We start from the raw sequence: 15,857 nt of genomic DNA on the forward strand, positions 1-15,857 counted from the left end.
CTCACTCACATTTCCAAAAAGATTCAGGAAGAGGGGATGGGGGGGAGGGGGTGTCTATAGAATAAATGAATACAGAGGACAAGTGGAGGCAGTGGAGGAGTACGCTATGTCCAGCGTATGTGGCGGTGAAGGCGGCATTGCGTTTCTGTGCTTATAGAAGACTGTTTATGTGATGCACTCGCACAGAATCGTAGATTCTGCACCATTTACAGGACATGTGCGGCATACGATGAATAGCAGGCAGCCTCCTCCCCCCTTCCTGCCAGTAATGAATACTGACACACACATACACACACACACAGTCACACACACACACACAGTCACACACTGCGTCTCTCAGGGTCAGGTAGCCGATCGCAGATCCTGGGTATCTCCCAGCACTACGACGTCTGGCTGCACAGCTGCTCCCACAGACCACCACCTATTCCTCAACAAAGACTCCCAGCCGCCTCCCATCCCTCTAACATGGCAGAGCCCCCTCCTTCTCACTGCCACAGGCCTCCCAGCCACCCCGAGCCATGGATGGGGGAGCCCTCCGTGATGCTACGGTGCCCACCTATCCCCTACATACGCCGTGCCAGGGCTGCGGGCACAGGTGTGAATGCAGCATCATACAGGGGCAGGTAACAGATGGAGCACATGCAATGGGTCCATCTCTTATTAGGTGTGTCTTGTTGTCATCCCATAATCCGCACTGCTCCATCATACAATGAGTAATACAGGACATGAGGGCAGCTGGACCAGGAACATTACACGTATACAGCAGCCATAAGAATAACACATAGGCATGACCCGCAGCCAGAACTTTACCAGCTACCGCCTCATGCCAGCCTGTGACCCAGCACCAGAGATTGGCAGGCGGTGGCTTTTCTGCTTGTGTACAGCCACAGTGCTGGTGGGGCATGCTGTGACTGTTAGTTCTGCAACATCCAAGGTTTGTCTAAGCCATAAACTTTAATGTGACCTGATAAACCGTCCGTCCACCCACCCCACACACACACTCATATACTTCCTATGATGTGTAAGGCCAGAGGCTGAATGTGAGAACACAGACACCGCCGGGGCAGGAGGCTCGCTCTGTGTGTCTGACAGAGGCAACGTCAGCTTCTACACCAGCAGCCAAAGGGTTAATGTCATATCCTGCACCAGCAATCACTGGCCTGAGGTCAGCTACTACACCGGCAGCCAAAGGGTTAATGTCATATCCTGCACCAGCAATCACTGGCCTGAGGTCAGCTTCTACACCAGCAGCAAAAGGGTTAATGTCATATCCTGCACCAGCAATCACTGTCCTGAGGTCAGCGTACAAACCAGCAGCCAAAGGGTTAATGTCATATCCTGCACCAGCAAGCACTGGCCTGAGGTCAGATTCTACACCGGCAGCCAAAGGGTTAATGTCATATCCTGCACCAGCAATCACTGTCCTGAGGTCAGATTCTACATCGGCAGCCAAAGGGTTAATGTCATATCCTGCACCAGAAATCACTGTCCTGAGGTCAGATTCTACATCGGCAGCCAAAGGGTTAATGTCATATCCTGCACCAGCAATCACTGGCCTGAGGTCAGCTTCTACACCGGCAGCCAAAGGGTTAATGTCATATCCCGCACCAGCAATCACTGGCCTGAGGTCAGCTTCTACACCGGCAGCCAAAGGGTTAATGTCATATCCCGCACCAGCAATCACTGTCCTGAGGTCAGCTTCTACACCGGCAGCCAAAGGGTTAATGTCATATCCCGCACCAGCAATCACTGGCCTGAGGTCAGCTTCTACACCGGCAGCCAAAGGGTTAATGTCATATCCCGCACCAGCAATCACTGTCCTGAGGTCAGCTTCTACACCGGCAGCCAAAGGGCCAGTATCACAGAACACAGTGGATGATATAATATATTGCATGAGATCAACACAAGGGTTAGTGGGCAGCACAGAGGGTTAGGGGAGCAACACACTGAGGGTTAGGGGTCAGCACATACAGCGTTAGGGGTGCAGCACACTGAGGGTTAGGGACCAGCACACAGAGGGTTAGGGACCAGCACACAGAGGGTAAGGGGTGCAGCACACTGAGGGTTAGGGACCAGCACACTGAGGGTTAGGGGTGCAGCACACAGAGGGTTAGGGGAGCAGCACACAGAGGGTTAGGGACCAGCACGCAGAGCGTTAGGGGTGCAGCACACAGAGGGTTAGGGGTGCAGCACACAGAGGGTTAGGGTGCGGCACACTGAGGGTTAGGGACCAGCACACTGAGGGTTAGGGACCAGCACACTGAGTGTTATGGGTGCAGCACACAGAGGGTTAGGGTGCAGCACACAGAGGGTTAGGGTGCGGCACACAGAGGGTTAGGGTGCGACACACTGAGGGTTAGGGACCGGCACACTGAGGGTTTGGGGTGCAGCACACAGAGGGTTAGGGTGCAGCACACAGAGGGTAAGGGGTGCAGCACACAGAGGGTTAGGGGTTCAGCACACTGAGGGTTAGGGGGGCAGCACACTGAGGGTTAGGGGGGCAGCACACAGAGGGTTAGGGTGCAGCACACAGAGGGTTAGGGTGCAGCACACAGAGGGTTAGGGTGCAGAACACAGAGGGTTAGGGGTTCAGCACACTGAGGGTTAGGGACCAGCACACTGAGGGTTAGGGGGGCAGCACACAGAGGGTTAGGGACCAGCACACAGAGGGTTAGGGTGCAGCACACTGAGGGTTAGGGGTGCAGCACACAGAGGGTTAGGGGGGCAGCACACAGAGGGTTAGGGGGGCAGCACACAGAGGGTTAGGGGTGCAGCACACTGAGGGTTAGGGAGCAGCACACAGAGGGTTATGGGGTAGCACACAGAGGGTTAGGGGTGCAGTACACAAAGGGTTAGGGAGCAGCACACAGAGGGTTAGGGGGTAGCACACAGAGGGTTAGGGGTGCAGCACACTGAGGGTTAGGGAGCAGCACACAGAGGGTTATGGGTGCAGCACACAGAGGGTTAGGGGGTGCAGCGCACTGAGGGTTAGGGAACAGCACACAGAGTGTTATGGGTGCAGCACACAGAGGGTTAGGGGGTGCAGCGCACAGAGGGTAAGGGAGCAGCACACAGAGGGTTGGGGTGCAGCGCACAAGGGGTTGGGGGTGCAGCACACAGAGGGTTGGGGGTGTGCAGCACACAGAGGGTTGGGGAGCCTCACACAGAGGGTTGGGGGGGTGAAGCGCACAGAGGGTTAGGGGGTGCAGCGCACATAGGGTTGAGGGTGCAGAGCACAGTGATACTGGGGTGCAGCACTCACCTGCTCCGGGTGCAGCGCTGCTGGCAGAGGATGCTGTGCTGGGTTGGGCTCTGCTGCTCCCCGAGCGCCTCTCACAGCAGCCTGGCAGACAGGAGACACAGGAGGGAGGGGCTCGCCGCTGACAGACAGGTAAGGACACCAGTAGGGAAGCAGGACACTGACTAGCAGGTTAGGCTGCTCTGGAGAGACGGAACCTGATTGGCCGCGATGTGTTGCAAATATACCCCTCTATGCGATCGGCCGCTCCATGTCCTCCTGCCTGAGGGTTGCCATGGAGACCAGGCCCTGATCCGCTGTGTACCCGGGGGACCCTTACTGGCAGCGGCATCTACCCACTGATCCACCCTCATCACCCCTACTGTCCACTTACCTGCCCTCATCACCACCAACCCTCTCTCATCACCCCCACTCTCATCACCCTTACTATCCACCTACTGTACCCACCCCCATCACCCCTACTATCCACTTACCTGCCCTCATCACCCCTACTATCCACCTACTGTACCCACCCTCATTACCCCCACTATCCACCTACTGTACCCACCCTCATCACCCCTACTATCCACTTACCTGCCCTCATCACCCCTACTATTCACCTACTGTACCCACCCTCATTACCCCCACTATCCACCTACTGTACCCACCCTCATCACCCCTACTATCCACTTACCTGCCCTCATCACCCCTACTATCCACCTACTGTACCCACCCTCATTACCCCCACTATCCACCTACTGTACCCACCCTCATTACCCCCACTATCCACCTACTGTACCCACCATCATCACCCCTACTATCCACTTACCTACCCTCATCACCCCTACTATCCACCTACTGTACCCACCCTCATTACCCCCACTATCCACCTACTGTACCCACCCTCATCACCCCTACTATCCACTTACCTGCCCTCATCACCCCTACTATCCACCTACTGTACCCACCCTCATTACCCCCACTATCCACCTACTGTACCCACCTTCATCACCCCTATTTCTCTATCGTCCTAGTGGATGCTGGGGTTCCTGAAAGGACCATGGGGAATAGCGGCTCCGCAGGAGACAGGGCACAAAAGTAAAGCTTTCCGATCAGGTGGTGTGCACTGGCTCCTCCCCCTATGACCCTCCTCCAAGCCAGTTAGATTTTTGTGCCCGGCCGAGAAGGGTGCAATTCTAGGTGGCTCTCCTAAAGAGCTGCTTAGAGAAAGTTTAGCTTAGGTTTTTTACTTTACAGTGAGTCCTGCTGGCAACAGGATCACTGCAACGAGGGACAGAGGGGAGAAGAAGTGAACTCACCTGCGTGCAGGATGGATTGGCTTCTTGGCTACTGGACATCAGCTCCAGAGGGACGATCACAGGTACAGCCTGGATGGTCACCGGAGCCTTGCCGCCGGCCCCCTTGCAGATGCTGAAGTAAGAAGAGGTCCAGAATCGGCGGCAGAAGACTCCTCAGTCTTCTAAAGGTAGCGCACAGCACTGCAGCTGTGCGCCATTTTCCTCTCAGCACACTTCACACGGCAGTCACTGAGGGTGCAGGGCGCTGGGAGGGGGGCGCCCTGGGAGGCAAATGAATACCTATTTTGGCTAAAAATACCTCACATATAGCCTCCGGAGGCTATATGGAGATATTTAACCCCTGCCAGAATCCGTTAAGAGCGAGAGACGAGGCCGCCGAAAAAGGGGCGGGGCCTATCTCCTCAGCACACAGCGCCATTTTCCCTCACAGAAAGGCTGGAGGGAAGGCTCCCAGGCTCTCCCCTGCACTGCACTACAGAAACAGGGTTAAAACAGAGAGGGGGGGCACTAATTTGGCGATATGCTTATATATATTAAGATGCTATAAGGGAAAACACTTATATAAGGTTGTCCCTATATAATTATAGCGTTTTTGGTGTGTGCTGGCAAACTCTCCCTCTGTCTCTCCAAAGGACTAGTGGGTCCTGTCCTCTATCAGAGCATTCCCTGTGTGTGTGCTGTGTGTCGGTACGTGTGTGTCGACATGTAGGAGGACGATGTTGGTGAGGAGGCGGAGCAATTGCCTGTAATGGTGATGTCACTCTCTAGGGAGTCGACACCGGAATGGATGGCTTATTTAGGAAATTACGTGATAATGTCAACACGCTGCAAGGTCGGTTGACGACATGAGACGGCCGACAAACAATTAGTACCGGTCCAGACGTCTCAAAAACACCGTCAGGGGTTTTAAAACGCCCGTTTACTTTAGTCGGTCGACACAGACACAGACAGGGACACTGAATCCAGTGTCGACGGTGAATAAACAAACGTATTCCTTATTAGGGCCACACGTTAAAGGCAATGAAGGAGGTGTTACATATTTCTGATACTACAAGTACCACAAAAGAGGGTATTATGTGGGATGTGAAAAAACTACCATAGTTTTTCCTGAATCAGATAAATTAAATAAAGTGTGTGATGATGCGTGGGTTCCCCCCGATAGAAAATTATGGGCGGTATACCCTTTCCCGCCAGAAGTTAGGGCGCGTTGGGAAACACCCCTTAAGGTGGATAAGGCGCTCACACGCTTATCAAAACAAGTGGCGGTACCGTCTATAGATAGGGCCGTCCTCAAGGACCAGCTGACAGTAGGCTGGAAAAATATCATAAAAAGTATATACACACATACTGGTGTTATACTGCGACCAGCGATCGCCTCAGCCTGGATGTGCAGAGCTGGGGTGGCTTGGTCGGATTCCCTGACTAAAAATATTGATACCCTTGACAGGGACAGTATTTTATTGACTATAGAGCATTTAAAGGATGCATTTCTATATATGCGAGATGCACAGAGGGATATTTGCACTCTGGCATCATGAGTAAATGCGATGTCCATAACTGACAAAAGATGTTATGGACACGACAGTGGTCAGGTGATGCAGATTCCAAACGGCACAAAGGTGTATTGCCGTATAAAGGAAGAGGAGTTATTTGGGGTCGGTCCATCGGACCTGGTGGCCACGGCAACTGCTGGAAAATCCACCGTTTTTTACCCTAAGTCACATCTCTGCAGAAAAAGACACCGTCTTTTCAGCCTCAGTCCTCTCGTCCCTATAAGATCATATCTGCCCAGGGATAGAGGAAAGGGAAGAAGACTGCAGCAGGCAGCCCATTCCCAGGAACAGAAGCGTTCCACCGCTTCTGACAAGTTCTCAGCATGGCGCTGAGACCGTACAGGACCCCTGGATCCTACAAGTAGTATCCCAGGGGTACAGATTGGAAGGTCGAGACGTTTCCCCTTCGCAGGCTCCTGAAGTCTGCTTTACCAAGGTCTCCCTCCGACAAGGAGGCAGTATGGGAAAAAATTCACAAGCTGTATTCCCAGCAGGTGATAACTAAATTACCCCTCCCACTACAAGAAAAGGGGTATTATTCCACACTATATTGTGGTACTGAAGCCAGAAGGCTAGGTGAGACTTATTCTAAAAAAATTTTTGAACACTTACAAAGGTTCAAATCAAGATGGAGTCACTCAGAGCAGTGATAACGAACCAGGAAGAAGAGGACTATATAGTGTCCCGGGACATCAGGGATGCTTACCTCTATGTCCCAAATTTGCCCTTCTCACTAAGGGTACCTCAGGTTCGTGGTGCAGAACTGTCACTATCAGTTTCAGACGCTGCCGTTTGGATTGTCCACGGCACCCCGGGTCTTTACCAAGGTAATGGCCGAAATGATGATTCTTCTTCGAAGAAAAGGCGTCTTAAGTATCCCTTACTTGGATGATCTCCTGATAAGGGCATAGTCCAGGGAACAGTTGGAGGTCGGAGTAGCACTATCTCGGATACTGCTACAACAGCACGGGTGGATTCTAAATATTCCAAAATCGCAGCTGATCCGACGACACGTCTGCTGTGCCTAGGGATGATTCTGGACACAGTCCAGAAGAAGGTGTTTCTCCCGGAAGAGAAAGCCAGGGAGTTATCCGAGCTAGTCAGGAACCTCCTAAAAACAGTGCATCATTGCACAAGGGTCCTGGTAAAAATGGTGGCTTCCTACGAAGCAATTCCATTCGGCAGATTTCACGCAAGAACTTTTCAGTGGGATCTGCTGGACAAATGGCCCGGATCGCATCTTCAGATGCATCAGCGGATAACCCTATATCCAAGGACAAGGGTGTCTCTCCTGTGGTGGTTATAGAGTGCTCATCTTCTAGAGGGCCGCAGATTCGGCATTCAGGATTGGATGCTGGTGACCACGGAGCCCAGCCCGAGAGGCTGGGGAGCAGTCACACAAGGAAAAAATTTCCAGGGAGTGTGATCAAGTCTGGAGACTTTTCTCCACATAAATATACTGGAGCTAAGGGTAAATTTATAATGCTCTAAGCTTAGCAAGACCTCTGCTTCAAGGTCAGCCGGTATTGATCCAGTGGGAAAAACATCACGGCAGTCGCCCACGTAAACAGACAGGGCGACACAAGAAGCAGGAGGGCAATGGCAAAAACTGCAAGGACTTTTCGCTGGGCGGAAAATCATGTGATAGCACTGTCAGCAGTGTTTCATCCCGGGAATGGAAACTGGGAAGCAGACTTCCTCAGCAGGCACGACCTCCACCCGGGAGAGTGGAAACTTCATCGGGAAGTTTTTTCCACATGATTGTAAACCGTTGGGAAATACCAAAGGTGGACATGATGGCGTCCCGTCTGAACAAAAAACGGGACAGGTATTGCGCCAGGTCAAGAGACCCTCAGGCAATAGCTGTGGACGTTCTGGTAACACCGTGGGTGTACCAGTCGGTGTATGTGTTCCCTCCTCTGCTTCTCATACCTAAGGTGCTGAGAATTATAAGACGTAGAGGAGTAAGAACTATACTCATGGCTCCGGATTGGCCAAGAAGGACTTGGTACCCGGAACTTCAAGTGATGCTTACAGAGGTCTTATGGCCTCTGCCGCTAAGAAGGGACTTGCTTCAGCAAGTACCATGTCTGTTCCAAGACTTACTGCAGCTGCGTTTGTCGGCATGGCGGTGGAAAGCCGGATCCTAAGGGAAAAAGGCATTCCGGAAGAGGTCATTCCTACCCTGGTCAAAGCCAGAAAGGAGGTGACCGCACAACATTATCACCACATGTGGCGAAAATATGTTGCGTGGTGTGAGGCCAGGAAGGCCCCACAAAGAAATTTCAACTCGGTCGTTTCCTGCATTTCCTGCAAACAGGAGTGTCTATGGGCCTCAAATTGGGGTCCATTAAGGTTCAAAATTCGGCCCTGTCGATTTTCTTCCAGAAAGAATTGGCTTCAGTTCCTGAAGTCCAGAAGTTTGTCAAGGGAGTATTGCATATACAACCCCCTTTTGTGCCTCCAGTGGCACTGTGGGATCTCAACGTAGTTCTGGGATTCCTCAAATCACATTGGTTTAAAACCAGTCAAATCTGTGGATTTGAAGCATCTCACATGAACAGTGACCATGCTCTTGGCCCTGGCCTGGACCAGGCGAGTGTCAAATTGGTGGTTTTTTCTCAAAAAAGCCCATATCTGTTTGTCCATTCGGACAGGGCAGAGCTGCGGACTCGTCCCCAGTTCTCTCCCTAAGGTGGTGTCAGTGTTTCACCTGAACCAGCTTATTGTGGTGCCTTGCACCTACTAGGGACTTGGAGGACTCCAAGTTGCTAGATGTTGTCAGGGCCCTGAAAATATGTTCCAGGACGGCTGGAGTCAGGAAAACTGACTTGCTGTTATCCTGTATGCACCCAACAAACTGGGTGCTCTTGCTTCTAAGCAGACTATTGCTAGTTGGATGTGTAATACAATTCAGCTTGCACATTCTGTGGCAGGCCTGCCACAGCCAAAATATGTAAATGCCCATTCCACAAGGAAGGTGGGCTCATCTTGGGCGGCTGCCCGAGGGGTCTCGGCTTTACAACTTTGCCGAGCAGCTACTTGGTCAGGGGCAAACACGTTTGCTAAATTCTACAAATTTGATACCCTGGCTAAGGAGGACCTGGAGTTCTCTCATTCGGTGCTGCAGAGTCATCCGCACTCTCCCGCCCGTTTGGGAGCTTTGGTATAATCCCCATGGTCCTTTCAGGAACCCCAGCATCCACTAGGACGATAGAGAAAATAAGAATTTACTTACCGATAATTCTATTTCTCGGAGTCCGTAGTGGATGCTGGGCGCCCATCCCAAGTGCGGATTATCTGCAATACTTGTACATAGTTACAAAAATCGGGTTATTATTGTTGTGAGCCATCTTTTCAGAGGCTCCGCTGTTATCATACTGTTAACTGGGTTTAGATCACAAGTTGTACGGTGTGATTGGTGTGGCTGGTATGAGTCTTACCCGGGATTCAAAATTCCTCCCTTATTGTGTACGCTCGTCCGGGCACAGTACCTAACTGGCTTGGAGGAGGGTCATAGGGGGAGGAGCCAGTGCACACCACCTGATCGGAAAGCTTTACTTTTGTGCCCTGTCTCCTGCGGAGCCGCTATTCCCCATGGTCCTTTCAGGAACCCCAGCATCCACTACGGACTCCGAGAAATAGAATTATCGGTAAGTAAATTCTTATTTATCCACCTACTGTACCCACCCTCATCACCCCTAATATCCACTTACCTGCCCTCATCACCCCTACTATCCACCTACTGTACCCACCCCTACTATCCACTTACTGTACCCACCCTCATCACCCCTACTATCCACCTACTGTACCCACCCTCATCACCCCTACTATCCACTTACCTGCCCTCATCACCCCTACTGTCCACTTACCTGCCCTCATCACCACCAACCCTCTCTCATCACCCCCACTCTCATCACCCTTACTATCCACCTACTGTACCCACCCCCATCACCCCTACTATCCACTTACCTGCCCTCATCACCCCTACTATCCACCTACTGTACCCACCCTCATTACCCCCACTATCCACCTACTGTACCCACCCTCATCACCCCTACTATCCACTTACCTGCCCTCATCACCCCTACTATCCACCTACTGTACCCACCCTCATTACCCCCACTATCCACCTACTGTACCCACCCTCATTACCCCCACTATCCACCTACTGTACCCACCATCATCACCCCTACTATCCACTTACCTACCCTCATCACCCCTACTATCCACCTACTGTACCCACCCTCATTACCCCCACTATCCACCTACTGTACCCACCCTCATCACCCCTACTATCCACTTACCTGCCCTCATCACCCCTACTATCCACCTACTGTACCCACCCTCATTACCCCCACTATCCACCTACTGTACCCACCCTCATCACCCCTACTATCCACTTACCTGCCCTCATCACCCCTACTATCCACCTACTGTACCCACCCTCATTACCCCCACTATCCACCTACTGTACCCACCTTCATCACCCCTATTATCCACCTACTGTACCCACCCTCATCACCCCTAATATCCACTTACCTGCCCTCATCACCCCTACTATCCACCTACTGTACCCACCCCTACTATCCACTTACTGTACCCACCCTCATCACCCCTACTATCCACCTACTGTACCCACCCTCATCACCCCTACTATCCACTTACCTGCCCTCATCACCCCTACTATCCACCTACTGTACCCACCCTCATTATCCCCACTATCCACCTACTGTACCCACCCTCATCACCCCTACTATCCACCTACTGTACCCACCCTCATTACCCCCACTATCCACCTACTGTACCCACCCTCATCACCCCTACTATCCACTTACCTGCCCTCATCACTCCTACTATCCACCTACTGTACCCACCCTCATTACCCCCACTATCCACCTACTGTACCCACCTTCATCACCCCTATTATCCACCTACTGTACCCACCCTCATCACCTCTAATATCTACTTACCTGCCCTCATCACCCCTACTATCCACCTACTGTACCCACCCCTACTATCCACTTACTGTACCCACCCTCATCACCCCTACTATCCACCTACTGTACCCACCCTCATCACCCCTTCTATCCACTTACCTGCCCTCATCACCACCACTCACCACCAACCCTCTCTCACTACCTACCCCTTACCACCAACCCTCCCTCATTACCCCCACTTACCACCTACCCTCCCTCATCACCCCCACTCACCACCAATCCTCCCTCATCACCCCCACTCACCACCTACCCTCCCCCATCACCCCCACTCACCACCAATCCTCCTCCATCACCCCCACTCACCACCTACCCTCCCTCATCACCCCTACTATCCACCTACTGTACCCACCCCTACTATCCACTTACTGTACCCACCTTCATCACCCCTACTATCCACTTACCTGCCCTCATCACCTGCACTCACCACCAACCCTCCCTCACTACCTACCCCTTACCACCAACCCTCCCCTATCACCCCCACTCACCACCTACCCTCCCTCATCACCCACCCTCATCACCCCCACTCACCACCAACCCTCCCTCATCACCCCCACTCACCACCTACCCTCCCTCATCAACCCCCCCACTCACCACCAACCCTACCTCATCACCCCCACTCACCACCAACCCTATCTCATCACCCCCACTCACGACCTACCCTCCCCCATCACCCCCACTCACCACCAACCCTCCTCCATCAACCCTACTAACCACCAATCCTCCCTCATCACCCCCACTCACCACCTACCCTCCCCCATCACCCCCACTCACCACCAACCCTCCCCCATCAACCCCACTCACCACCAACCCTCCCTCATCACCCCCACTCACCAACAACCCTCCCCCATCAACCCCACTCACCACCAACCCTCCCTCATCACCCCCACTCACCACCTACCCTCATCACCCCCACTCACCACCAACCCACCCTCATCACCCCCACTCACCACCATCCCACCCTCATCACCCCTACTATCCACCTACCCTCCCTCATCACCCCCACTCACCACCAACCCTACCTCATCACCAACCCTTCCTCATCACCCCCACTCACCACCAACCCCCACTCATCACCCCCACTCACCACCTACCCTCCCCCATCACCACCAACCCTCCCTCATCACCCCCACTCACCACCAACCCTATCTCATCACCCCCACTCACGACCTACCCTCCCCCATCACCCCCACGCACCACCAACCCTCCTCCATCAACCCTGCTAACCAACAACCCTCCCTCATCACCCCCACTCACCACCTACCCTCCCTCATCACCCCAACTCACCACCAACCCTCCCCCATCAACCCTCCCTCATTACCCCCACTCACCACCTACCCTCACCACCAACCCTTCCCCATCACCGCCACTCACCACCAACCCTCCCTCATCACCCCCACTCACCACCTACCCTCCCTCATCACCCCCACTCACCACCTACCCTCCCCCATCACCCCCACTCACCACCAACCCTATCTCATCACCCCCACTCACCACCTTCCCTCCCCTATCACCCCCACTCACCACCAACCCTCCACCATCAACCCCACTAACCCTCCCTCATCACCCCCACTCACCACCAACCCTACCTCATCACCCCCACTCACCATCTACCCTCCCCCATCACCCCACTCACTACCAACCCTCCCCATCAACCCCACTCACCACCAACCCTCCCTCATCACCCCCACTCCCCCAATCAACCCCACTCACCACCAACCCTCCCTCATCACCCCCACTCACCACCTACCCTCATCACCCCCACTCACCACCAACCCTCCCTCATCACCCCCACTGACCACCAACCCTCCCTCTTCACCCCTACTATCCACTTACCTGCTCTCATCACCCCCACTCACCAACAACCCTCCCTCATCACCCCCACTCACCACCAACCCTCCCCATCTACCCTCTCTCATTACCCCCACTCACCACCTATCCTCATCACCCCAACTCACCACCAACCTTCCCCCATCAACCCCACTCATCACTAATCCTTCCTCTTCACCCCCACTCACCATCTACCCCCTCATCACCCCCACTCTCCACTTACCTGCCCACATCAACCCCACTCACCACCAACCCTCCTTCATCACCCCCACTCTCCACCTACTGTACCCACCCTCATCACCCCCACTATCCACTTACCCACCCTCATCACCCCCACTCACCACCTACCCTCCCTCATCACCCCCATTCACCACCTACCTTCCCTCGTCACCCCCACTCACCACCAACCCTCCCCCATCAACCCCACTCACACCAACCCTCCCTCATCACCCCCACTCACCATCTACTCTCCCTCATCACCCCCACTCACCACCAACCCACCCCATCACCCCCACTCACCACCAACCCTCCCCCATCACCCCCACTCTCCACCTACCCTCCCTCATCTCCCCCAACTCTCCCTCATCACCCCCACTCACCACCTACCCTCCCCATCAACCTCACTCACCACCAACCCTCCCTCATCACCCCACTCACCACCTGCCCCCTCATCACCCTCACTCTCCACTTACCTGCCCTCATCGGCCCCACTCACCACCAACCCTCGCTTATCACCCCCACTCACCACCTACCCTCCCACATCATCCTCACTCACCACCTACCCCCCTCATCACCCCCACTCTCCACTTACCCACCCTCACAACCTACCCCCTACTCACCATCTGCTCACCCACATCACCCCCACTCTCCACTTACCCACCCTCATCACCTACTGTACCCGCCCTCATCACCCGCACTCACCACCTACTGTACCCACCCTCATCACCCGCACTCACCACCTACTGTATCCACCCTCATCACCCACACTCACCACCCATTGTACCTACCCTCTTCACCCATACTTTCCATCTACCCACCCTCATCACCCCCTCTCCACCTATTGTACCCACCCTCATCACCCCTACTCACCACCTGCCCTCCCTCATCACCCCTACCCTCCCTCATCACCCCTACTCTCCATCTACCCATTCTCATCACCCCTACTCTCCACCTACCCTCCCTCATCACCCCTACTCTCCACCTACCCTCCCTCAACACCCCTACTCTCCACCTACCCTCCCTCATCACCCCTACTCTGCAACTACCCACCCTCATCACACCTACTCCACCTGCCATTCCACATCACCCCTACTCTCCACCTACCCTACCTCATAACCCCTACTCTCCACCTACCCTCCCTCGTCACCCCTACTCTACAACTACCGACCCCCATCACTTCTACTCTCCACCTACCATCCCTCATCACGCCTACTCTCCACCTACCCTACCTCATAACCCCTACTCTCCACCTACCCTCCCTCGTCACCCCTACTCTACAACTACCGACCCTCATCACTTTTACTCACTACCTACCCTCCCTCATCACCCCTACTCTCCACCTACCTTCCCTCATCACTGCTACTGTCCACCGACCCAACCTCATCACCTCTACTCTTCACTTACTCACTCTCATAAATGTCTTTGCAATTTAACTGTGGCCCCTTCCCCTCTCCTTCTGTTGTGAATACTGAGCAAAAGTAATTATTTAGATGATCTACTCCCACCACCAAACTCTCTCTGTCTTACTGTCTTAAGTCTTATTATTCCTCCATTTAATTTTCTCCTTTCACTTATAGTTACATAGTAAGTGAGGTTGAAAAGAGGCAAAATGCCCATCGGGTTCAACCTGTATTCTGTGCTAAGCTGTTCATATTATAATGCACCTGCTGAAGTAATAGTTTAGTATCAGTTGACAACTATGATTCTTACCACTCCCAGATAATTAATATCACTACAGTAAGTTAAGTGCTATAACCCTGGATACATTTTCTAGTTAGAAATTTGTCCAATCTGTTTCTAAATGCATTTACAGAGTCTGCTATGACGCTGTGCTAACATAGTATGCCTCTGTGTGAGCGTAGTATGGGTGCTGTGTGAGAGTAGTATGGGTGCTGTGTGAGAGTAGTATGGGTTGTCACTGTGTGAGAGTAGTATGGGTGCTGTGTGAGAGTAGTATGGGTGCTGCTGTGTGAGAGTAGTATGGGTGCTGTGTGAGAGTAGTATGGGTGCTGTGTGAGTAGTATGGGTTGTCACTGTGTGAGAGTAGTATGGGTGCTGTGTGAGAGTAGTATGGGTGCTGTGTGAGTAGTATGGGTGCTGCTGTGTGAGAGTAGTATGGGTGCTGTGTGAGAGTAGTATGGCTGCTGTGTGAGAGTAGTATGGGTGCTGTTGTGTGAGAGTAGTATGGGTGCCGCTGTGTGAGAGTAGTATGGGTGCTGTGTGAGAGTAGTATGGGTGCTGCTGTGTGAGAGTAGTATGGGTGACGCTGTGTGAGAGTAGTATGGGTGCTGTGTGAGAGTAGAATGGGTGCCGCTGTGTGAGAGTAGTATGGGTGCCGCTGTGTGAGAGTAGTATGGGTGCTGTGTGAGAGTAGTATGGGTGCTGTGTGAGAGTAGTATGGGTGCCACTGTGTGAGAGTAGTATGGGTGCCACTGTGTGAGAGTAGTATGGGTGCTGTGTGAGAGAGTAGTATGGGTGCTGTGTGAGAGTAGTATGGGTGCCGCTGTGTGAGCACAGTACATAGTTACATAGTTAATGAGGTTGAAAAGAGGCAAAATGCCCATCGGGTTCAACCTGTATTCTGTGTTAAGCTGTTCATATTATAATGCACCTGCTGAAGTAATAGTTTAGTGTAAGTTGACAACTATGATTCTTACCACTCCCAGATAATTAATATCACTACAGTAAGTTAAATGCTATA

The 15,857-nt window shown here is 53.0% G+C and overlaps 1 protein-coding gene across 1 annotated transcript in view; it reads right to left on the reverse strand.

Annotated features, from left to right (window-relative positions):
* DPYSL5 (dihydropyrimidinase like 5) overlaps positions 1-3,601 on the reverse strand; it is a 168,771-nt gene extending 165,170 nt beyond the window's left edge. The window contains exon 1 of the mRNA XM_063914956.1: positions 3,263-3,601. The gene's annotated coding sequence lies outside the window, so the exon portion shown is untranslated. The remainder of the gene's footprint in view (positions 1-3,262) is intronic.
* Between the last annotated feature and the right edge of the window lie 12,256 nt (positions 3,602-15,857).

Source organism: Pseudophryne corroboree, chromosome 4 (assembly GCF_028390025.1).
Source record: "Pseudophryne corroboree isolate aPseCor3 chromosome 4, aPseCor3.hap2, whole genome shotgun sequence".
In the NCBI taxonomy this organism is placed as follows: domain Eukaryota; kingdom Metazoa; phylum Chordata; class Amphibia; order Anura; family Myobatrachidae; genus Pseudophryne; species Pseudophryne corroboree.